The sequence below is a fragment of the Miscanthus floridulus genome, chromosome 10 (genome assembly GCF_019320115.1).
Source record: "Miscanthus floridulus cultivar M001 chromosome 10, ASM1932011v1, whole genome shotgun sequence".
Lineage (NCBI taxonomy): Eukaryota > Viridiplantae > Streptophyta > Magnoliopsida > Poales > Poaceae > Miscanthus > Miscanthus floridulus.
The window spans coordinates 133,627,074-133,653,762 of NC_089589.1; positions in this window are offsets into that span (position 1 = coordinate 133,627,074).

Here is a 26,689-nt window from a genome sequence, read left to right on the forward strand (position 1 = left end):
AACTTGTCTCTTCACTGGTCCCTTTGGTATGTTGGTTTGACCCTGTGGCAAGCACTTTTGAGAACTCCCATGTTGAGTCATTCCTTCTAATACTTGTTGTTGCATAGCTAAAAGCTTCTCCTTATCGAATGCAATCAAAGACAACGTAGCCTGGTCCTCCTGACCTTTGATGCCGATGGTCTCCTCATTACAACCCATCTATTTAGATGAAGAGAGAGGATTGAGAATAGAGACAAGGTTTTCATAATAGAACAAAGGCCGAAGTGAGCATAACTTTTAGCAAATAATAAGGTTGGAGAGAAAGCAAGAACTAAGCAGAGATGAAAGCATGCTAAAACATCCAGTTCTAACTGGGCTTGCATCCTACAGTCAGCATTACTCTAATATCACTTTGTAGCACCCGGTTTTAAGAACAAAACCAGATACACACCATATGTGAGCCCAGGAAGTCAAATCTCACATATAGCTACAAATAAGGGTAATATCGAAAGACAATGCTAAATATATAACGTACTTAGTATAAATGATATTACCTTAGACAACAAATAGCAGAAAGACAACTCCGATCTTCGGATGAAGACCCCAATTCCACAGGGACTACTGACTGGTTGATCACAAGCCTAATGCCTCCAAACTCTAGCAATCTGGTACCCATCTGGGATTTTTCCAAAGATTTAAAAAGTAAAGCAAGCGTAAGTACATGTCGTACTCAACAAATATAACATGGGGTTCATGGGGCTCAAAAGGCTGACACCAGTTTAACTGCAATTAGCTTTTAATGAGTCATCTTTTAGCAAATGGGTGGCAACAAGTTTATTCACAAGCCCATATAAACACATGATCAGGTAAACATGAATAATGAATAGCATAAACAATTAACCATTAATGAGCATCTTTACCATCAGTATCATCAGTGTTCATCATCTATTCCATAAGGGTCCAATGCCGCTCGTGACCGTGAGCACGGCTGTTATAAGAGTTTTACACTCTGTAGAGGTTGTACACTTTCACGGTGAGTCATGATTTACCCTTTCACCCGAGGTGATCAGCCTCTTGACCCACTACCAAGGAAGGTCTGTAGGGTTCACTATGAAGCCTTTCAAAGGTTCGTCTAACAAGTTAGGGCTGCTAGGTTCTTGTGCCCTGCGAATGTAGGGCTCCCCTTCCGATAGGACCAATGACACGCAGCCTATACACTGACGGACGGAGGCCGCACTATATTCAACCTGAAAGACACCCCTCTTGCGTCATAAAGGTAACCTCTAATAAGCTAGAAAAGGTCCTTGTACTGAGCTAAAGCCAGAGCCATGTAGCCCTCATAGTCGTACTGTAAGTCCCGGATGTTCGCTTACAGATAAGTCCTTAGGGAGAGGAATCTAGAGCACCATAAAATAGCCCAATGCTCTAGCCCCCTTGTTCCTTGTTGCTAAAAAGCATCTTTTAGTGTTTATTGCATATACCATTAGTCAAGTTATAAGATCATGGCTTTAGTTGAGCACTAGCTTCATACTACCCAATGCAATACCCCGTAGGTATCAAGGCACAAGGTAACAAAGCCCTAGGAAATCCTTAGTGGCAGTCAAGGTAGACACATGCAGTATGAATAAATGATTAAAGGTGTATAGGACAACAAGGAAGATTCCATGCTACACTTGCCTTAAACTTAGATCCTTCTTCTATTGATTCGTAACCTTCAATGGAACTCCTTCTTGATCAACACGTAAAACTCACCGACTGGACAAGATTATAAAGCACCACACAAGCATCCGAACAGACATGCATAGCATTCAAACATAGCTATATTAGAACAATACACCAATCAATGAAAAAGAATTTGAAATCAAATCTATGCGTTGCTATGATCACTGAGACGCGAAAAGCACACTAATCGGAGCTATGACGAATAAGAAGCATCTACCGAAAGATTCACTTTACATGAGAAAAAGAAAACTATGAGCTTCATTTATTTTAATTGTATAAAATATGTATAAGATATTGTAGGAAAACACCTAAATTGAGTTAATTCAGATTAGAAGCCAAAGTAAAACTAATCATATTTTATTCAGAAATATTTAGGTAGCATTTAGATTAATTAAACTTAATTTGTTAAAAAGAAAGTAAATACGTGAGAACATCTATTTCAACTACATATGACGTGAGTTGAAGCTAACCATCTTATAACTTTAAAACACATTGGTGATAGCAATTAAATCATTTTAATGTTTGCATACAGAACATCGAAGTGCAGCTCCTATGTTATTTTTAAATTAGAAAACTAATCATACGCATAATAATTAAATTATATTTAATTATGTATATGTGATAAATTAACATTGCTGCTACGTGCGAAACTAATGAAGGGAGCAAAACGCAGCTACAAAGACAAACGTTAAATGATTTCTTAAGCGGGATTAACTATAGATATTGGGAGTTAGCAAGGAAAACAAAGGATTAATAGAGAAGTAGATATGTACCGTCCGTGGGCATAACGGACTGCTGATCCCTTCACTGGTCACTACAGGCATGGGTGCAGAGCGCTACTTGCTTGAGGTTGCGTTCTGCACCAGCTATCTAGAGGATCGGATTTCCGAGCTCCATGGATGGAAGAGATCGACTGGGCATGCATGTCTACTGGTCTGATATGTATGGAGATGCACGAACGGATCGGAGGACATGCTGACTGGCATATGGAGAATAGTTGCATGGGACGCAAGGCATACCAGCGTGGCAGGGTGCACTGCGGCGAAGAAGGCCGGTGGCGTTGGGGCTTTAGGGTTGGGTGGAGGCGGTGCAACACGGGGGCGCTATTTATGAGGGGAGCTGGCTTGCGGGTCACGCCAAGCACGGCGTAGCGGAGACGGAGACGAATTCCACGGCGTCGTCGGCGTCCAGCGCGACGACGACTCGAGGTAGGGGACAGCGCCGACAGGTGGGCCTGTCGCGTCAGTCGCAGAGAGAGAGAGAGAGAGAGAGGGAAAAATAAGGAATTCTTTTTCCATTTTCTTTTCCTATTTCAAAACCACATTCAAATATGAACCAAATCAAGTTTGAATAGGTTTTCAATACACTTTTCAATTCAAACAAAATGGGCAATTTTGGTAGGCTTTCAAAACTGAACTTTTCAAACTTTTGAAACTCTTTTCATTTTTAAATTATTTTTCCTTCTTTTCTTTTATTTCAGAGCCATTTTCAAAACCAATTCAAAAGCGAATTTGAATTCATGTTGAATTTTGTTCGAAACCAGTCAGTACATTAAACAAAATGTAGAAGCATGTATGCTCAAACATGTTGCTACCTTATGATGAATTTTAATTTAATGAAATTTTTTTTTTCTATGTTTTCATGAGCACATAAATTCATAAATAAATAATTTTAAACCTATTTTCAAAAGAGGCAAATTTTAGGGTGTTACAGTTGGCCCTCGTTGTCGTCCTGTCATGGTCGACTCAGTCATCATCTCGTGTTGGCTTGTCGACATCCAGTCAAGGCCCTCGTCAACGACATGCTGCGGCTCTCTTCATCCACATTGTCCGTGGTAACCCGGTCTCTCAGGATGGTGACCATCAACCGCCAGCAATACGACTCCGTGTCCTAACACAACTCGTGGCAGCATGCGACAACATAACCAAGCTAAGTCATGTTTTAAATAAATATTTTCTATGGCATTTGAATATCCCTGGATATATCCCCACATATCTACATGAATATTATTGGCAGAAATTCGACTCCATCTCTCCACATATCTACATGAATATTATTGGCAGAAATTCGACTCCATCTCTCATAGTCGTCAGCAAGTCATGACCCTTGTCGTCGTCTCACGCTGTCGACGCGTCGTCAGCATGATGCGACCCTCCTCGTCGCCGTCAGCACGTCGCGACCCTCGTCGTCGTCCCGCGCCAATGGCACGTTGTCAACACGCCACACCCCTCGTCGTCCTTCATCAACGGCACTCGTCATCGACTGCATGGATCTCGTAGTCCCTCATCAACGACACTCGTAGTTGACTCCTCAGCCCTCGTCGACAGCTCGGAATTCGTCGTCAGCCCATCACCCCTCGTCGACAGCAACGACAATTCGGGCGCACCATCGATAATTACTTCGGGCTAGCCACACCATCTCCGACTACGTCATTAACAACTACCACTCGAGCACGTCGTCGACAGGCTTCCTCGAGTCGATCACACACGACCTCTCATCGCGGCGCTCGTGATAGCACTCGATGTCATCAATATCACCACCATCGACAACAATGGCACCAAGGTCCTGTTGAATCAGCTAAGTCACTTCCATAATTGTTTTCATTATGTTATTTTTGCTCTTACTTTCTACTAAGTTGGCCTCCAACTTAGCAGAAAGTCGGGGGCTGCTACACGATGCACAATGACAAGTCGAGTCGACAACGACCGTTGAGTACAGCCTTGATGGTCTACCACAAGTCAGTGACGCCGCATCCTGCTACGTCATCGGCAGCAACGCTCGAGTACGCCCTCGACGGACAACATCAAGTTGGTCATGCCGCCTCCGACTACACCATCGACCCATTAACATGCTAGCAAGGCTGGGTGGTTCAAAACCTAGACTGGCAGCCCAGTCAAGCCCATTAATCAATTGGCGCTATCGGTGGATCCAATATTCTTATCGTTGCTTGCTAATAGGACGTCATCAACATAGAGTACTAGGACAATGAATTTTTCACCTCTTGTCTTAATCGCGTCTGGGAATCTGCATGCTGTTCCACGCGAGGTTCACGAGGGCACATTGGCACCGGCTAATTTAATAAACAAATCTTGTTTTACAGGACCTGCCTCGTTGCAACTCCGGTCTACATTTGCTCGGAGGAAAGAAAAGCTCTCCTTCACAAATCGGAGGAAACAAAACATATTGTGTGAGGCACTGGTTTCACGTATGCCCGAGGCAAAAAGACTGAGTCAGAGACAGAAACAACAATTACCTGGCTTGACATTGAACGAGCGGCGTGATGATGGGAGAGCAACAGTATGAATAGTTTGTTACACTGTACTTGTACTAAAAATGGGCTTTGGCAGATCACCGTGCACACGACACGCCAAGCATGCATGTGACCCCAGCAGGCCAGCTTTATTGTTTTCCGGTAATTCCGGTGCTCGATATCTGTGCAGATTACTGAAAAGTTTTCTCGTTTGTGAATAGATTAGTGAAAGCTTAAGTGGGCATGCATGTGATTCCAGTTCGATCTTTTAACAGTTTTTTATGATACATCGATGAACGTGAAATATACAAAGGACTTGTGTCAGTCAACTTGATGTGCGAGCCTGGCTGATTGGCGTGCAGGGGAAGGCATGGCATGTGCTCTCTTTTCTTTTTTGTTTTTGGAAATGCAATGACTAGCCATGGTATCTTCCTCTTGGCCCATGACTATCCGTTAAGCAAAAGACAACGCAAATCAAGGAAGTCTGTGAGATTAGCAATAAGCAAGAAATGAAACTGCACTGAACAATACAGTATTCATCATGTGGTCAGCTTTTCGGGCTGTGTGCGGTCTCAAGATGGCCGGGCACGCTTTGTTTCTGTCAACTGGGCTCAAGTAGGGTCCTCGCTTGACTGAATTTGTTTCTGTTAATTGGCATCTTCATCAGTGAACTAGACGTTTGGCCGCATGGTTAACAATACACATCTTGAAATTGGCACTGTAAAAAATTATGAAGCATCTCGGTTAGGTGCTCTTTGCTGGAGTCATCTTGGTCGTTCCATTTTATTGATATACACCTAACTCGATCTACTAGCAGTGATGCAAGAACGTGTTAAGTCGTCGGCGTTATTCATCAGCATGGCAAAATTTAATGCTACTAGTACCTCGGCTTGCTATACTGTCTCTGTTAATTATTGGATGAGTGTTGGCTCGCACAAATCAACAAGATGTATTGGTAACAATAATCTAACACGTCCATTTGGCAGTGCAAAGCATCTTGGTTAATTAGGTGTAGACTTCCGAGGTCAAGATTGGCGAGTAATTTTTAATTTTTATTTTAATCAAAGGCAGCACTCAAGAGTTCGGAAATTTAGAGAGGACAGTCCCCATTTTAGGGTTACATTACATGGGCTGTTCTGAAAGAAAAGAGAGCAGACAGAGGTACATATAGGAAATAAAAAGGAGTGGGCTTACATCGGCTTGTCAATGTTTTTGGTTGTGCGATAGGGATAGGCAGAGGGATTCTAGCCTTCCCAGCCGATTCTAAATTTTTCAATGAAGATGCTATAATGCAAACATTTGAAAGTACTGCTCACCACGAAAAATTCCATGCAACCATATGTTTTTCTTTCTAAGGACACAACCATACTCTCTACTAGTAGCATATATTTTTCTTTCTAAGGACACAACCATACTCTCTACTAGTAGCTTGAGATCTACAACGATGTGGAAAGACTGTCTGTAGGACAGCTGGTCGCCATGCATGCACAAAATGCACTGGCAGCTGATTATTGTACAGCGTAGTTCATCGACGTTCGCATATAACAAGTTTATCGATGCATCTCATTATTTGTTTGTTTCTAGGTATTCAGCCTGTTCAGCTGCTGGTTTCAGCGGTTGTTCAGCGCTTCAGCAGCCCCAATGTCTCTCACAGAACACACTATTGAAACAGCCGCAGCCAGGCGTAAATAAGTCCTGCCGAACAGCCCGATTATGTATACAGGTCTGACGTGCTGGCGTACATACCACTTACTCGATCAAACATTATATTAGTTTGTTACTACTAGCAAACATCCTCATGTGCTGCAGCGGTACATATAATTTGTTATAGGGGTACTTGTACCACAACTGGCTTTGCCACGGTGCATATGTGCTCGGTGTCAAGCCATGATATGAGTAGTGTGGCGCTAACAAATGTTTTGCAACTACAAACTCAAAATGAGAAAGATGAGACTGAAAGAGTTGTTCTATCGAGTGAACCTTCATGAGAACCTCGAGCTGTCCGAGTTGCACCATTTTGGTCGTTTATACAATTTGAATAATGAATGTGCGCACCCGACTCTGCAGCGCATCGACCGCGCATCCGCGTTGGTTGCACTGGTAGAGAACCGAGCTTTACTCCCGGTGGGGAACCCCCTCTAGTCCCGGTTCCCCACCCGGGAGCAAGCATCCGGGACTAAAGGGGGGTCCTTTAGTCCCGGGTCAGGAACCGGGACTAAAGGAGGACCTTTAGTCCCGGTGGGTAACACCAACCGGGACTAAAGGTGCCTCCTGACATGCCACGACGGCCGGCACCTTTAGTCCCGGTTGGTAATATGAACCGGGACTAAAGGTTTTTTTCTTTTTTCTTTTCTTTTCATTTTTTTGTTTTCTTTTCAAAATAGGTTTTCGAAGTCGTATTGTACGCTGCTAATTATACATTTATACGCGCATATAGTATGTTTCGGTTCAAGCACAATGAACGTATTAAATCACACAATTCAAGCATAGAAAATATATATATATATATATATATATATATATATATATATATATGCATGCATGCATCATATATATATTTACATGCATGCATGCATATGTGTATTTTACATTATATTATTTCATGTGCATATATTACAAAAGATTGCATTATAGTTGTTGTGACATAACAAGTTTCCTCTCATCCTCTAGCTTGGCTTCAATGGCAGTGTTGGGTCGAAGTAGAACTCGCCCTTGGAATCGATGACCTGCTCATTAAAAAATCCGGCTATAGACTCTTGAATTGCTTTGATTTGGTCTTGCCGTATGACCTTTTCCTCCAACCATCGAGTCTACAGGTTTGAATTAAAGGAAAATAAATTAATATATGTACATATATATATATAAAGACATAGTAACACAATCAATAATAATAATTAAATGAATATATAGTGTATTTTTAACGTAGTTTGAGTCTCTCTGTAGAAGTTCTTTGGAAGAGCACCTTGATAAACTTGCAAACATAGTAACCACAGTAGTTGTTCCCCTGTTCCTGCCTCAGACACCACTTTACGAGAAAAAGATTTGTCATCCAATCTGGTGATCCGGTGAAAGCTATATGTTTAATTAATAAAGATGATGCGATTCAGGGGACTTACTTTCAAAGGGATTACATTCAGTGGCGCTTTGCATTTTTCCATGTGTTGCTTCTCAATAAAGGTTTTCCAAACACTACCCAATAAAAAATTTGCCACGTCATCAGATATAGTTAATCATCATGTTTGTGTGTATATATAGTTGCTAGAGATCCCGAAATTACCTCTGGATAATATCTATCATATCTTGGTAGTCTTGTTGTGGTTTTCTCATCGAGTCATAGATTATCAAGTGACTTTTCACTAGATCGATGTCCATCAATATCCAGTGATTGCTGCATGTGTTTATAGGATATAACGCATAACACTCATTAATTAACTAGAATCAACATATGAGCCATTAAGGCTATGATCGACATGATTAACACTCACTTGAAGTTATAGGGAAAGAGTATATCCTTCTTGTGGCGTTGGTTCAATAAGAAGTTCATGAGGTTACTCTCTGACTCAGACTTCCAATTAGTCTTTGGAGTAATTGGGTCTTTGAATACTATATGGGGATCAACAAAACCAATTTCATTGCAGCCTTCCTTTCTGAGCTCTGTCATTGTAAATCTGCATATATATAGTACTTGTTAGGATAATTTATATGCATATACACACATATGATGAGTTTAATAATAGATCGAAAGAATTATTACTTACAGGCAATAGCAGCTAATGATAACTTTGTCCAGAGAGGTCAGGTGGCATAGTTGATGAAATTCTGCAAAGTCAACATACATAACATTATCGCCACGGAACCAATGTTCGTCTCTAATTCTGACACCAACGCAGAAGTCTCCACTGGTAGACGCCTGCATGTACCACTTGTTTAGCAGGTACATTTGCGTCCCCAGATCAGATAAGGCTTGAGGGTTGTATAGACTCTGGCCTAGTACAAATTTTTTCTTCCAAATATCAACCTCCGCCGCACTCTCAATGTTTCCATCACCAAACATCTGGTAAAGGTCGAGACCAGTCTCATCAAGAAATTCACCAAGGTGATCCAAATCGACATCCGGAGCTATGTTTGCCTGATGCATTAATCCTAAATTCGAACCATATTCATTACCAACAACTAGCGGGGGGATTGATTGGTGCGCTTGTTGTCCGAGTTGGGCAACTCCTTTCCCTGCCCGCTTCTTTTTCTGTGCCGCCTCAATTGACTTGGTGAGAGTGCGGTCATAGTCTGATAACGTTGATTTGGATGGCTTACGAGATTCCCGCTGTTGTTGCTGGTAAGAAGTCACCTTTTTTCTTAGAATATCTGGAGCTACGAAGAAGTACGGTTTCTCCGGGTTTCTCCTTGCTTCTTGATTCATTTTAAGTTTGTCATAGAATCTAGACATGTCTTTTTTATATGCATCAGTTCCTTCTTCCTTCTCTTCAGATATTATTTTGGGAATAGCCCTTGGTTTCACGGTGGCTTTCTTTGCAGGCGGGGACTGGTTCTTCGTTTGAGGGGCTGGCCTCTTGCTAGGCTTCTTGGTAGGCGGGGGCGGGGGAGGCGTTGGAGACCTCCTTGGAGGTGTTGGCAGCGGCGTTGGAGACCTCCTTGGAGGTGGCGGCTGCGACGTTGGAGACCTCCTTGGAGATGGTGTGGATGCAGCCTCGTCTTCCAACACAATGTCATCGTACAGAGCACTATGATGATCTGGCGATTGAACAATTGGATTTAGGTTGGGGGAGGATCTGCTACAAAAAAAGGAATGACATATTATTATGAGCAGATTATTAATTATTTAAGCCAATACAAATTAATGATGTAGTGTTTTCATCCGCACGTACCTATGGTGAGGTAGTTCAGGAGGAGGTGGAGCCGACATCCCTGGAATGATGATGTAGCGCTTGCGCCATAGAATGAATGTCTTCTCCGCTTCTCCTAGAGTCTTCTCGCCATCACCTCCAGGAATGTCAAGAGGCAAATCACTAAAACCTTTTTCAGCTTTATCTACCGCGATGGTAGCATATCCTTCTTGGATTATATTCCCATGAATCCTTGGTGTCTTGGTTCGGTCGATAGGATTAACAAGACCGATAGCCACCTTGATTGTGGAATTCTCCTTCGGAATGTGTAGCTCACACGTTGTACAAGGTTCAGTGACGTCATCCACAGGGAAGCGCAGTCCTGTGTCCCCTTGATTTGGTATCTCTGTGGAAGCGCAGCTGCTTTTCAACTGAACAGATTGGCTAATGTTGATTCCTGGCTCTGATGCCTGCTTGCTTGCACTCACTGCTATTTGCACTTGCCTTCTGATTTCCTCCTGCATTCTCGCTTCAAGGTTTTTTTCCCGCTCCTGTGCTTCACGCACCGCTTCCTCCAACCTCTGGAGCCGCTGTGCCTCTTCTTCCTTCTTTCTCTGGCGACTTCTGTAGGAAGGTCTGTCCTGAGGGAATCCATGCTCCCACGAGACACTTCCTTTGCCTCTAGTTCGGCCACCATGTTCAATAGTCCTGATGGCGTATGTCAGCTCATCCTTCTCTCTGTTGGGCCTAAACGCACCACTAGCAGTAGCTCTCTGAGCATAAAACAATCTTTCTGCTGCTTCTTGCTGTCTTGCGTCATAAACGCACTTCCCTGTCTCCTGGTCTAGTGTTCCCCCATGACCGAAAAACCAATTCTTTGCACGTTCTCCCCACTCGAGTGATTCTGGTCTGATACCCTTGGCAAGAAGGTTTGCTTCCATTTTGTTCCACTTCTTAATGGCAGTCGGGTAGCCACCTGATCCCAAGGTATGGTGGTATGTCTTCTGTTGGGCATTACGTTGGTTCTTTATCACCCGACTCACACCCTCTTCCGAAGTCTTGTACTGTACAAACTCATCCCAATAGGGCCTCTGCTTTGAGATTGGGCCTAGGACAGTAAAATCTGGTGCTATGTTCTTCTTGACATACGTCGTGTATAGGTGTTTCTTCCAAGTCTGAAACTGGGTGGCCATCTTCTTCATTGCCCAATCCCTAACTCGCTCCTTCAATTCATCACCATCTATTATATCATCATAACCATCTGTTTGGAGCGTGAAATGTACCAAGACATCATTCCAAATTAACGCCTTGTCACGATCGGAGACAAAACTGATATGAGGAGCATTGGTCTTCTTCTTCCATTCACGAGTACTAATCGGGAGCCGGTCCCGTACAAGGTAACCACAGTGGTGCACAAATTTCATTTTATTCGGCCCCCCGGTTCTCCTGTATCCACATTGAACTCCGAGATGATGAAGCGACCCTCCAATGGCTTTTTGGGACCTCGAACATTTTTACTCTTCGTTGTAGTTGTTGATGTCGATCCAGAGGGCTACAAAACATAAACATTATTTTTAATGTCATGAGCACATATAAGACATATGATAATATATATAGCTAATAATAAAAAATATATACTTGGCCAATATGTTGTTGCTCATTTTGTTCAAGAGCTAAGTACCGACTCCCGTCATCTGCATCCTCTTGCACGTTATTTTTAGCACCATCATCGCCGGCAACTTGAGTGCCAGTGTTGATCAAATTCATCATCAACTCCTCCCCATCCATATTTCTCGGGTCGGCCATCTAGCTTCAAAAAACAAAACCAATATATAGTACGTCAAATCTTTGCTTATTACATGTGTAAAATCTACGAACAATATGCATTATTAAATCTTGCCCCTCGGTCACGGACGCAATTCGCCACACTAGGACGAACTACGTCGGTACTAGGGCGAATTAGGGCTATACATAAACGGCCGAGGGCAAATTGCGTCGGTGACTAGGGCGAACCACGTCGGTGACATCAACAGCGCGGTTCGCCCTGGTGTGATTGTTTAGCATTAACGATAACGATAATATGAATGTTGATCAACTAGGCCACGAGAAAGGGCGGTGTGACAAGAGTGGCGGTGCTCCACTCCGCCGTATATATGTCTGTACACATGGGTGAACGAGGGCGGCGGTGCTCCGCCGTATACATAGAAACGCATGGACGAAATGTATATGAATACAAATGACGTATATATACATGTCGGCGCGGTGGCCGGTGTGCTGACGACGATGACGTGAGGCGGGCCGGCGTGCTGACGACGACGACGACGTGAGGCGGGCCGGGGCGGTGTCGGTGCGTGATGTTGTGATCCTATGTACCATGTGAACCATGTAGTCATTCATCATATGAGAAAATTCTATGTTAATAATGTAAGTATAAGTCATTATGAAATGTAAGTATATGTGTCTTATTGCTCATATAACCATTACTATTTCCAAAATGATAAGAATTTATTTTCTTCTTTTACAGGCGATCTCTGATGCTATGATATAAAGTTTGAAGATAGTCTTCCCGGAAAAAAATATGTAATGCTCATATTACTTTAGCAACATTAATATATTATATCTGTATATTCAAAGTTCACAAATGAAGAAACATTGAAGTTTTCCTTCATTTATCTGTAGCCATGCATGCAAGTCCGACCAAAACTGCTAACATCATCACATGTGATATTTTTGATAAACTAAAAAACGCTTAGTTTACAAACTGGGTATCAAAATTGAGTTCCTATTTGACCATTATATATCCTACAACAAATCCTTCAAAAAAAAAAGACCCTACATGAATATATTTGGATAAAATTTCGTTAACAAACATTGATCTATGAAGATAGAAAAAATTCTTCTATTGAAACTGCATCTTGGAATAATGGCATATCATATAGTGATGAATATATGGCGGTTGATGGGCTGGATCATTTTCAGCTTTAGTGACAACGACAATGGTTGCCATCCTGAGGAGTTTGTAACGAAAGTTCATTAGCGGATGGTTCGTAGCGTTGTTTCCAAATAATATATAGCGTGTTTATTATACAAACCATGGATTTACATCGATCTAATTAATTTCTAAAGTAATTTCATTGGTGGTCCTTAATTAAACTTGTCATGAGTTCAGGTCCCAGTGATCTTAAAATGTATTTTTGTACCATAAAATGCAGTTTTTGACACTCTAATTAAACTTGCTAATTTATCCATATAATATCCAAATATTCAAAACTTGCGTTAAGATATGTTTTTTATTTAAAATCATTTAGAGTTCCAAATATTCATTTTTAGTTCCTAGATTTTGTGATTCAAAATTTGGAATTTTCAATCGACCTCGAGCGTTGACATGGCTTACACCAAAGTTGTAGTTTTCGACGTGATCTATAACTCGGCAGTGGAGGGCTCGGACGAATGTACAAAGAGATCGACGAATATATCACCTCGATCGAGCTCGGCAGTGTGGAGGGCCTCGGGCGCGGTGGGGCAACGCGCGGTGGAGGGCCTCGGGCGCGGAGGTGGGCGCGGTGGAGGGCCACGGGCGCGCGCGGAGGAGGGGCACGGGCGCGCGCGGTGGAGGCCGCATGAGGAAGAAGAGGGCGGCGCTGGTGTCACGGAAGGCGAACGGACGCGGCGCGAGGAAGAAGAGGGCGGCGGTGTTCGACGAGGAAGAAGACGAGCGGATCGATCTGCGCCAGGCGCTGGAGGTTATATACTAGGGAGATTTACTCCCGGTGCCAGCCACCAGCCGGGAGTAAAGGTCCTTTACTCCCGGTGCGTCTTACCAACCGGGAGTAAAGGTCTCTTTACTCCCGGTGCGTGTTACCAACCGGGAGTAAAGGTATACCTTTACTCCCGGTTGGTAACACGCACCGGGAGTAAAGGGTTTTTTTTGGCGGGCCACGAAACTGCAGCCCACCTTTACTCCCGGGTGGGCTTCCCACCCGGGAGTAAAGGTGACCTGCAGTTTCGTTTCCCGCCTGTTTTAAGCAATAGTCTTGTTAAATACAATAGAAATGCAATAGTTTTTGTTAAATACATAGTAAATTAAATAAAAGGCATAAAATTATTTTGTTAAAAATATGAATTTTCTTTTTGTTTATTGCACATAGGAAAAATCTATAACCTAACTTTTTTTATTGTTTGTTAGAATTATAAAACATAATGTAACTAATATTTATTATTTCGTTAATGCAAAAATGTAGTGTTTAATTAAAATTATTAAAACTATTGGTTTTGGACAGGAAATTTGTTTACACATCATTTTAACGTTAATATTTTAATTTTTCATCACTCAGTATCCTAATTTACCTTTTTGAGAGAGAAATCCCACGAAATCAAACATTGATTTAATTTGAAACATGACATAATAAATATCTGAATTCACAATTATTACATAATATCTCAAACACACACTATATTAAATCACTATATCATCAAGTGGGCACAGCAGTGAACTTCTTCTTTACGTATGTCCCTTGGTTATGATCGCTTCGTAACCATGGAGTGTCCTCATCATTTACCAAGATGCTAGGGTCTTTGTTCACTTTGAAGGGCGGAATTCGGTCATCCTTTTCATATTCTTCTGACATGTCCGACTTGTCCTCAATTCCCACGATGACTCTTTTCCCTGAAAGAACTATGTGGCGCTTTGGCTCTTTGGTTGAGTCATTATCGTTTTTCCCTCTTTTTGGTTTGGTAGACATATCATTGACATAGAACACCTGATTCACATCTTTGGCAAGGACGAATGGTTCGTCTTTGTACCCAATATTACTAAGGTCTACTGTTGTCATTCCATACTCGTTGTCTACTGTTACCCCGCCTCCGGTCACCTTGACCCATTGGCACTTGAACAATGGGATCTTCAAAGTAGGTGCATATTCTAGTTCCCATATTTCATCTATGCGTCCATAATATGTCTGCTTATTCCCATTCGGGTCTGTGGCATCTATGCGGACACCACTGTTTTGGTTGGTACTCCTTTTATCTTGGGCTACTGTGTAGAATATGTTCCCATTTATCTCGTACCCTTTGTATGTGACGATATGCCATGATGGTTGCATAGCCAATAAATACAGTTGCTCATGGATGCTCTCATCACCTTGACATTTTTTTCGCAACCAACCGCCGAAAGTTTCCATGTGCTTATGCGTAATCCAAGCTTCAGTCTTCCCTGGAAACTCGGATCGTAAGAGATCCTTGTGTGTCTCAATATACGGATCTACCAAAGAGGAGTTCTGTAGAACTGTGTAGTGCGCTTTATTGAAATAATCATCATCCGTACCAATATATGTTTTCCTCCCTAGTGTCCCCTTTCCGCTTAGTCTCCCCTCATGTCTCGATTCAGGAACACCAATCGAGTCAAGGTCAGGAATAAAGTCAACACAGAACTCAATGACCTCTTCTGTTCCATAGCCCTTGGCGATGCTTCCTTCTGGGCGAGCACGGTTGTGAACATATTTCTTCAGGACTCCCATGAATCTCTCTAAGGGGAACATGTTGTGTAGGAACACAGGACCGAGAGTGAAAATCTCCTTGACTAGGTGAACTAGGAGGTGTGTCATAATATCAAAGAAGGAAGGAGGGAACACTAACTCAAAGCTGACGAGACATTGAACCACATCATTCTGTAGTTTAGCTAGATCAGTTGGATTAATTGCCTTCTGAGAAATTGCATTGAGGAATGCACATAGCTTCACGGTGGCTAGACGTACATTTGGAGGTAGAATTCCTCTTAATGCAACTGGAAGTAATTGCGTCATGAGAACGTGACAGTCATGGGACTTTAAGTTACAGAATTTCTTCTCTGGCACATTTATAATACCCTTTATATTCGAGGAGAATCCAGATGGTACCTTGATGTTGTTTAAGCATTCAAACATGATTTCCTTCTCCTCTTTGCTTAGAGTGTAGCTAGCAGGACGTAAGTAATGGCGTCCATCATCTGTCTTCTCTGGATGCAGGTTGTCTCTTTCTCTCAAACAACGCAGGTCCTGTCGTGCTTCAAATGTGTCCTTAGGCTTTCCATACACACCCATAAAGCCTAGCAGGTTCACACAAAGATTCTTCGTCAGGTGCATCACGTCGATCGAGCTACGGACCTCCGGGACTTGCCAATAGGGTAGGTCCCAAAATATGGACTTTTTCTTCCACATGGGTGCATGACCGTTAGCGTCTTTCGGAATAGGTTGGCTTCCATGTCCTTTTCCAAAGACGACTTTCACATCATTGACCATATCGAGTACATCCTCACCGGTTCGGTTGCGAGGCTTGGTCAGGTGGTCTGCCTTCCCTTTAAAATGCTTGCCTTTCTTTCTTACGGGGTGATTTGCAGGAAGAAATCGACGATGGCCAAGGTACACGACCTTTCAACATTTTTTCAAGAATACACCTCTAATATCACCGAAGCAGTGTGTGCATGCATTATATCCCTTGTTTGACTATCCTGAAAGATTACTTAGAGCAGGCCAATCATTGATTGTTACGAACAACAATGCTCGCAGATCAAAGTGTTCCTGTTTGTACTCATCCCACACACGTACACCTTCTTTATTCCACAAAATGAGAAGTTCGTCAATAAGTGGTCTCAGGTACACATCGATGTCATTGCCAGGTTGCTTCGGGCCTTGGATGAGCACAGGCATCATAATGAACTTCCGCTTCATGCATAACCAAGGAGGAATGTTGTAGATACTTAGAGTAACAGGCCAAGTGCTATGACTACTGTTCTGCTCTCCAAAAGGATTGATACCATCTGTACTTAAAGCAAACCTTAAGTTTCTTGCGTCATTTGCAAACTTCGGGAATTCTCTGTCGATTGCTCTCCACTGGGACCCATCAGCAGGGTGTCTCAACATATTGTCTACCTTACGGTCTTCTTTGTGCCATCATAACAATTTTGCATGTTCTTTGTTTCTGAACAGACGTTTCAAGCGTGGTATTATAGGAGCATACCACATAACCTTGGTAGGGATTTTCTTACGCGGACGTTCGCCCTCAACATCACCAGGGTCATCTCGCCTGATCTTATACCGCGACGCATGGCATACCGGGCATGCATCCAATTTCTTGTACTCTTTGCCACGGTATAGGATGCAGTCATTAGGACATGCATGTATCTTCTCTATTTCTAGCCCCATAGGACAGACAACTTGTTTTGCTTCGTAGGTAGTGGCGGGCAATTCATTGTACTTCGGAAGCATCTTCTTTTGGATTTTTAGTAACTCTCCAAATCCCTTGTCAGATACACCATTCTTTGCCTTCCATTGCAGCAATTCTAGTGTGGTTTCCAACTTTTTCTGCCCTGCATCACAAGTTGGGTACAACAATTTCTTGTGATCTTCTAGCATCCGCTCAAACTTGATCTTCTCCTTTTCACTTTCACATTCTCTTTGTGCATCACGAATGACCTGACAAAGATCATCAGCCGGCTCATCTTCTGCGGCTACCTCTTCTTCAGCTTCTCCCATTGCAGTATCATTGAAGCACGCACCATCAGGAATAATATCATTGTCGTCCCATTGTTCTTCTTCACCTTCTTCCATTACAACACCGGTTTCTCCGTGCTTTGTCCAACAAATATAGTTTGGCATGAAACCCGACTTGAACAAGTGTGAATGAAGAGTCCTTGAGCAAGGATATTCCACCGTATTCTTACATATGGCACATGGGCAGCACATGAAACCGTCGCGTTTGTTTGCCTCGGCCGCACGTAACAAAGAATGCACGCCGTCAATGAACTCTTGGGAGCGGCGATCAGCATTATACATCCAATGACGGCTCATCTGCATTACATGACATAAATATCATATTAAAACCTAGATCATAATTAATTATTTATACAACATGCGTGCCACCACAAAAGATACAAATTTATGAAAGCATCGCTACAATGTAGACAATCCCAACTACCACTAAAAGAACTAAAGCTAAAATACATTTCAGGAGCACAAGGATTTCGCGACCAATCTCAACTAAAACAGACAGATCCCCCGATTGTGCAACATCTTTGGGCTTCTTCGGCTGGATCACTGCCTCATTAGCCGCCGTATCTGCCTGTTGTGCAAGATATTTTTGCACAAGTTCAACATACTCTTCCTCCCAGTAGAAGCCTGAACATCGTCCACTGCCATCCCACTGAAATTAAAACAAAAAATTAGAACTTTAATCACAACCATCATGAAAATAGGTATAAACTAACCATAATCATTAAATACGATAAAATAACTCACATTGCGATCCGGACACTTGTAGAAGATACGATCCTTGTTGGGACCCTCCTTCTTCACTCGGTACTCCATCACAATCTTCGTCTCATCACGACACTTGCCGCATGGAATAAGAGGAAGGCCCGGCCTAAGTCGCTTTGGAAACCCATGAGAGGCCGAGGACCCGGAAGCAGTTGCCATCTACTCTCTATACTCATTTTATAAACAAATAAAATTAACAAACTATAAAATTATCTAGATCTCTAAACAATGATATTTTTAATGGTCATTGTGTTCTCGTCTTTTACTGCGGCAGGTAAGTAATTCATATGATATTTCCGCAAATTAACAGAAGAATGGGAATGTACACACATAACAGACTACTACGACGATATCGGGACGTGTGAATAAATAACCATCCGTACTAGTTGACCTTGCTTACGTGATCATCTCGGCGAGCATTTCTCCACCGGACGGCACCGTACTTGGCCACGGAAGAGCTCCAATTCTACGAGGAAGGGAACACGGTCTTCCACGACCGTTGCCGCTCTCCCTCGTAGAATCAAAGCTCCTCCTTGACGTCCGTTACCGCTCGGCAGAGAACATGCTCGCCGAGATGAACACGGTCTACTAGTTCAACTAGTACGGATTTTCTATAATTTTCTAACTATTTTCTAAGTTTTTCATTTCATAAAAAGTTAAAATAAAAAGTACGGTGATTGACAGACTACTGCGACGATATCGGGACATGTGAATAAATAACCATCCGTACTAGTTGAACTTGCTTACGTGATCATCTCGGCGAGCATTTCTCCACCGGACGGCACCGTACTTGGTCAAGGAAGAGCTCCGATTCTACGAGGAAGGGAACACGGTCTCCCACGACCGTTGTCGCTCTCCCTCGTAGAATCAAAGCTCCTCCTTGATGTCCGTTACCGCTCGACAGAGAACATGCTTGCCGAGCTGAACACGGTCCGCAAGTTCAACTAGTATGGATTTTCTATAATTTTCTAACTATTTTCTAAGTTTTTATTTATATATACTACGTTTAGGTACGGTGATTGATAGACTACTGCGACAATATCGGGACATGTGAATAAATAACCATCTGTACTAGTTGACCTTGCTTACGTGATCAGCTCGGCGAGCATTTCTCCACCGGACGGCACCGTACTTGGTCAAGGAAGAGCTCCGATTCTACGAGGAAGGGAACACGGTCTTCCACGACCGTTGTCGCTCTCCCTTGTAGAATCAAAGCTCCTCCTTGACGTCCGTTACCGCTCGGCAGAGAACATCCTCGCCGACCTGAACACGGTCCGCAAGTTCAACTAGTAAGGATTTGCTATAATTTTCTAACTATTTTCTAACTTTATATTTATATATACTTTAACCATCTTTCATGTAAATATGCAAGCTTGAAGTGATTTTGAGCTCAAATTGCTTACAAATGAAAAAAACCACAATAAAGAACCATAAATATATATAGTGAACAAAATGGCGTAAGAAAATGGTGAAAAATGAGAGTATGAGATTGGTAACCTTTACAACTGAAGAATCGACGGAGGAATCGAAGAAATCGACGGAGGAATCGAAGAATGGATGGAGGAACAATGGAGGGAGGGAGGAAGCAAGAACACTACTGCAGTGAGCTTCAAAATGTGCTGAGCTCGGGCTCGGGGAGGAAGGAGGAGACGGCCGATTTATAAAGGGAGAACATTTAGTCCCGGTTGATGGATCCAACCGGGACTAAAGGTAACTTTCCAACTCCGGGCGCAGCCACGGCCCGGGAGTAGACCTTTACTCCCGGTTGGAGCCACCAACCGGGAGTAAAAGTATACCTTTAGTCCCGGTTGGTGGCTCCAACCGGGACTAAAGGTCCCTGCCACCTCTGTCTGGCGCAGTAGCCGTTGGGCAGGGACCTTTAGTCCCAGTTGGATCCACCAACCGGGACTAAAGGTATCTCTAGTCCTGGGCGCAAAAAATCCCGGGACTAGAGCCCATTTTGGCCGAGGATCAAAGGTCTGTTCTCTACTAGTGTTGACTGGCTCGGGGCATTCCTTCGAGTAATGAATGCAAATGTCCATGCTTTGTCACACTCTTGATTTTAAGCTAAGGAACATGGCGAAGGCGTCAAAGAGCTGGAGCATAAGGTGCGTCCAGAGCATCTGCGTACAATTCACTAGTAGAGAAATGACATTTGATCCACTTCGAAATTTGGCTTTAGTCCCGGTATTTTTCGCGCCCGGAACTAGAGAGACCTTTAGTCCTGGTTTGTATCTCCAACTGGGACTAAAGATCCCCGCCCAACGGCTACTGCGGCAGCCTTTTGCTGCAGGGGACCTTTAGTCCCGGTTGGATATACCAACTAGGACTAAAGGTTAACTTTTACTCCCAGTTGGTACCTCCAACCGGGAGTAAAAGTCTACTCCCGGCTGGAGGCTCCGTCCTAGACTATAAAGGGACCTTTAGTCCCGGTTTCTATCTCCAACCGGGACTAAAGGTCCCCTCCTATATAGCCCTTCTTCCTCCCCGAGCCCGAGCCACTTTGAGCTCAGTGTTCTTGCTTCATCGCCGGCCTCTCTTCTTCCTCATCGTCGGTAATCACAAGATTTTCTTCGATTCCTTCATCGATTCTTCGATTCTAAAGGTTACCATCTTTATACTCTCATGTTTCATCAGTAGCATATCTCATTTTGTGGACTAGATATATGTGGTTTTTTATGGTTGATTTTTTTTTATTTGTAAGCCATTTAAGCTCAAAATCACTTTAAAGTTTGCATATTTGGATGAAGGAAGGTTAAAGTAGTTATTCAAAACTAGTATTCAGCTTTCATTTCTAGCATGCATAGCACACTTCATGGTTTAGAGATATAGAGAATTTTAGAGTTTTTAATTTTATTTGTTTATAAAATGAGAAATTTATATTATATTAAAAATGAGTATAGAGAGTAGATGGCAACTGCTTCCGGGTCATCGGCCTCTCATCGGGTTTCAAAGCGACTGAGGCAGGACCTCCCTATCATTGCATTCGGCAAGTGTGAGGAGAAGATTGTGATGGAGTACCGGGTGAGGAAGGAGTGTCCCAACAAGGGGCGTATCTTCTACAAGTGTCCAGATCGCAATGTGAGTTATTTTGTCGCATTTGATGATTATGGTTAATTTATACTTATTTTCATGATGATTGTGATTAAAGTTCTAATTTTTTGTTTTAATTTCAGTGGGATGGCACTGGATGTTTAGGCTGGTACTGGGAGGAAGAGTATGTTGAACACGTGCAAAACTCTCTTGCACAGGCGGCTATGACGGCTAATGAGGCAGTGATCCTGCGAAAGAAGCCCATAGATGTTGAACAAACGCATGATCTATCTATTTTAGTTGGGATTGGTCGTGAAATCCTTATGCTGCTGAAGTGCTTTTTAGCTTTAGTTTTTTTAGTTGTAGTTGGGATTGTCAATATTGTAGCGAGACTTTCATAAATTAATACCTTGTGTGGTGGCATGCATGTCGTATAATTAACTAATTATGTTCTAGGTTTTAATATGGTATGTATGTCATGTAATGTAGATGAGCTGGCATTGGATGTACAATGCTGATCGCCGCTCCCAAGAGTTCATTGAGGGCGTGCATTCTTTCTTACGTGTGGCCAAGGCAAACAAACGCGATGGTTTCATGTGCTGCCCATGTGCCATATGTAAGAATTTGAAGGAATATGCTAGCTCAAGGAGTCTTCATTCACACTTGTTGAAGTCGGGTTTCATGCCAAACTATATTTGTTGGACGAAGCACGGAGAAACCAGGGTTGTAATGGAAAAAGGTGAAGAAGAACAATGGGACGATGATGACATTATTGCTAAATATGGTGCCTTCAATGATAATGCAATGGGGAAAGCTGAAGAAGAGGTAGAGGCAGAAGATGAGCCCGCTGATGATCTTGGTCAGGCCATTCGTGACGCACAAAGAGAATGCGAAAGTGAAAAGGAGAAGATCAAGTTTGAGCGCATGCTAGAGGATCACAAGAAATTGCTATACCCAACTTGTGATGCAGGGCAGAAAAAGTTGGGTACCACATTGGAATTGCTGCAATGGAAGACAAAGAATGGTGTATCTGACAAGGGATTTGGGGAGTTACTGAAAATCCAAAAGAAGATGCTTTCGGAGGATAACGAATTGCCCGCCACTACGTACGAAGCAAAACTGGTAGTCTGCCCTTTGGGATTAGAAATCTAGAAGATACATGCATGTCCTAATAACTACATCCTCTATCATGGCGAGGAGTACGAGAAGTTAGATGCATGCCCGGTATGTCATGCATCGCGGTATAAGATCAGGTGAAATGACCCTGGTGATGTTGAGGGCGAACGTCCCACGAAGAAAATCTCTGCCAAGATTATGTGGTATGCTCCTATAATACCACGCTTGAAACGTCTGTTCAGAAACAAAGACCATGCAAAGTTGTTGCGATGGCACAAAGAAGATCGTAAGGTAGACAATATGTTGAGACACCCTGCTGATGGGTCCCAGTGGAGAGCAATCGATAGAGAATTCCCGGAGTTTGCAAATGACGCAAGAAACTTAAGGTTTGCTTTAAGTACGGATGGTATGAATCCTTTCGGGGAGCAGAGCAATAGTCATAGCACTTGGCCTGTTACTCTATGTATCTACAACCTTCCTCCCTGGTTATGCATGAAGCGTAAGTTTATTATGATGCCAGTGCTCATCCAAGGCCCAAGGCAACCTAGCAACGACATCAATGTGTACCTAAGGCCACTAGTTGAAGAACTTCTACTTTTGTGGAACAGACCAGGTGTACGTGTGTGGGATGAGCACAAATAGGAGCACTTTGACCTGCGAGCATTGTTGTTCGTAACAATCAATGATTGGCCTGCTCTAAGTAATCTTTCAGGACAATCAAACAAGGGATATAATGCATGCACGCACTGTTTCGATAACATTAAAGGTATATTCTTGAAAAATATCGAAAGGTCATGTACCTTGGCCATCGTCGATTTCTTCCTGCGAATCACCCCCTAAGAAAGAAAGGCAAGCATTTTAAAGGAAAGGCAGACCACCAGACCAAGCCGGGCAACCGAACTAGTGAGGATGTACTCAATATGGTCAAGGATGTATTAGACCTATTATGTAATAATTGTGACTTCAGATTTTTTTTGTCATGTTTTCATATTTTCTACGGTTTAAATGAATTTTCTGCTTGACAGTGGATTTCCCATAGAGAATGTGTGATGAAAAACTAAATGATCAATGTTAATAAGATGTGAAAACTTATTTCCTGTCGAAAAGCAATAGTTTTAATGATTTTAATCAAGTAGTATATTTTTGCATGGTGCAAATTGTAATTATTATTTACACTATGTTAAATATTTATACAGTAAAACAAAGGAGTTTATGTTACAAATTTTTGTTGTGTATAATAATGCAAAACCAAGTTCAGGAATTTTTTTATAATTTTTTGGATAATATTTTATTTATTTGGCAATTAATAACTCTCTGCATATTTATATAAAAGAAATATATAAAAAAGGAAAAACTTCTGGAAACTGCAGCCCACCTTTACTCCTGGGTCGATCAACCACCCGGGACTAAAGGTGGGCTACGTTTTCGCGGCCCGCCAAAAAAATAACTTTAGTCCCGGGTCATGGTTGCACTCGGGAGTAAAGGTCAGACCTTTAGTCTGGGTTCTTACCATCACCCGGGACTAAAGGTCCTTTAGTCCCGGTCCGTGGCTTCACCCGGGACTAAAGATCCGCCAAATATATATCGCCTCGTCTTTTTTCTCCCCATCCATCATCTTCATTCTTCGCCCGAGAGCCACCGCGCCGCCGCTGCTCCCCATAGCCTCCAGCCGCCTCCACTCGCCTCTCCCGTCTCTCGCCATCTCCGCCAGTGGCCCGGCTCGCTCCTCTCCCATTCGTGCGCGGCGCCTAGACCCGGATCCGCCGCCATCATCCTCGCCCTCGCCCAGATCTGATTTGGATCCACTGCGGCCTCATCGCCGTCGTCGATCCACGTCCTCGTCATCGCCAGCTTTATCCCCGGTTCCACGCGCTCACAAGCCTCGCCGTGCGCTCGTCGTCCCATTCACCGGAGCGCTCGTCGTCGTCCCCTTTGTCAGAGCGCTCGTCGTCGTCCCCGTCGCATCCTCGTCGTCGAGAGATCACCTCCGGCCATCCTCGTCGTCCTCCACCCTCGTCGTCCTCATCAGCAACAGTGTCTATATGAGTGTGTGCACATAGAAAAAATATAGAAAAATTAGATAGATTTTATTTGTAGATTTTATTTGTGTATGAGTGTGTGCTCGGACCGACGGCCATGGAGAGGGAGCAGGGGAACGGGGCGGCCATGGAGTACAGCTTGGGAGGACTTCATCTCCAATGACTCGAGTGTTGTCATGTGTCTGCAGCAGCTCCCACCCGCGTCCAAATCCTAACCCTGTCATCTCATCCCCCATAGCCCAAGCTTGTTCATTCCGGTTACTGAAATTGGAGTAGGAAGAGGACGCCAGCAGGCCCAGCACAGGCATTGGCCTGGCAATCCCCCGGCAATTGCAGCAGTTGCTCGCTGCTCTCGGACGACGACTGCAGGTTCTCCAGGGACAAGGGAATGTGTGGCTTGACCTTCAGACGCGCAGTCAGGCAAGCGCTTGGACCGCGTCATGGACTCATGGCCAGGGAGGCAGCGCTAAAATTAATCGATATGTTCATCACAAAATTGTCTTATTGCGCTCTAAAGTGAACAAAAGGAGAGACTGAAAATATTAGTAATTTTAGTTAGTTGTAGATACTAAATACAAACTTCTAATACCTATATATGCCCTAAGATTTTGGGCCGTGCAGAAACATGGATTGATGAACTAGTTATAATAAATATTAAGAATGTAGTATAAGATTTAGAATCTATATTTTAAAATATGAAAATACAGAAAATTGTAGAAAATCCATACTAGTTAAATTTGTGGACCGTGTTCATCTCGGCTAGGATGTTCTCTGCCGAGCGGTAACGGACGTCAAGAAGGAGCTTTCATTCTACGAGGGAGAGCGGCAATGGTCGTGGAAGACCGTGTTCCCTTCCTCGTAGAATCGGAGCTCTTCCGTGGCCAAGTACGGTGCCGTCCGGTGGAGAAATGCTCGCCGAGATGATCACGTAAGCAAGGTCAACTAGTACGGATGGTTATTTATTTAAACATGTTTTTGAGCTAGAATTTGATGGATATTTGATAACTTCAGACCTACAAATGTCATCTACAAATGTTACTATCCTCGAGGTGGCACGTCCTGCAGGAGTCCATTTTATAGATATAGTTTTTATTTTTTGTAGATATATCTAGTGGTGTAAAAGCTAGATGGCTGCCCTGAGAGACAACATGCACTAGTAGAGAACAGACCTTTGATCCTCGGTCAAAATGGACTCTAGTCCCGGAATTTTTTGCCCCCGGGACTAGAAATACCTTTAGTCCCGGTTGGTGGATCCAACCGGGACTAAAGGCCCCTGCCCAACGGCTACTGCGCCAGACAGAGGTGGCAGGGACCTTTAGTCCCGGTTGGAGCCACCAACCGGGACTAAAGGTAGACTTCTACTCCCGGTTGGTGGCTCCAACCGGGAGTAAAGGTCTACTCCCGGGCCGTGGCTGCGCCCGGGGTTGGAAAGTTACCTTTAGTCCCGGTTGGATCTATCAACCGGGACTAAATGTTCTCCCTTTATAAATCGGTCGTCTCCTCCTTCCTCCCCGAGCCCGAGCTCAGCACATTTTGAAGCTCACTGCAGTAGTGTTCTTGCTTCCTCCCTCCCTCCATTGTTCCTCCATCCATTCTTCGATTCCTCTGTCGATTCTTCAGTTGTAAAGGTTATCAATCTCATACTCTCATTTTTTACCATTTTCTTATGCCATTTTATTCACTATATATATTTATGGTTCTTTATTATGGTTTTTTTTCATTTGTAAGCAATTTGAGCTCAAAATCACTTTAAGCTTGCATATTTACATGAAAGAAGGTTAAAGTATATATAAATATAAAGTTAGAAAATAGTTAGAAAATTATAGCAAATCCTTACTAGTTGAACTTGCGGACCGTGTTCAGGTCGGCGAGGATGTTCTCTGCCGAGCGGTAACGGACGTCAAGGAGGAGCTTTGATTCTACGAGGGAGAGCGATAACGGTCGTGGAAGACTGTGTTCCCTTCCTCGTAGAATCGGAGCTCTTCCTTGACCAAGTACGGTGCCGTCCGGTGGAGAAATCCTCGCCAAGCTGATCACGTAAGCAAGGTCAACTAGTACGGATGGTTATTTATTCACATGTCCCGATATCGTCGTAGTAGTCTGTCAATCACCGTACCTAAACGTAGTATATATAAATAAAAACTTAGAAAATAGTTAGAAAATTATAGAAAATCCGTATTAGTTGAACTTGCGGACCGTGTTCAGCTCGGCAAGCATGTTCTCTGTCGAGCGGTAACGGACATCAAGGAGGAGCTTTGATTCTACGAGGGAGAGCGACAACGGTCGTGGGAGACCGTGTTCCCTTCCTCATAGAATCGGAGCTCTTCCTTGACCAAGTACGGTGCTGTCCGGTGGAGAAATGCTCGCCGAGATGATCACGTAAGCAAGGTCAACTAGTACGGATGGTTATTTATTCACACG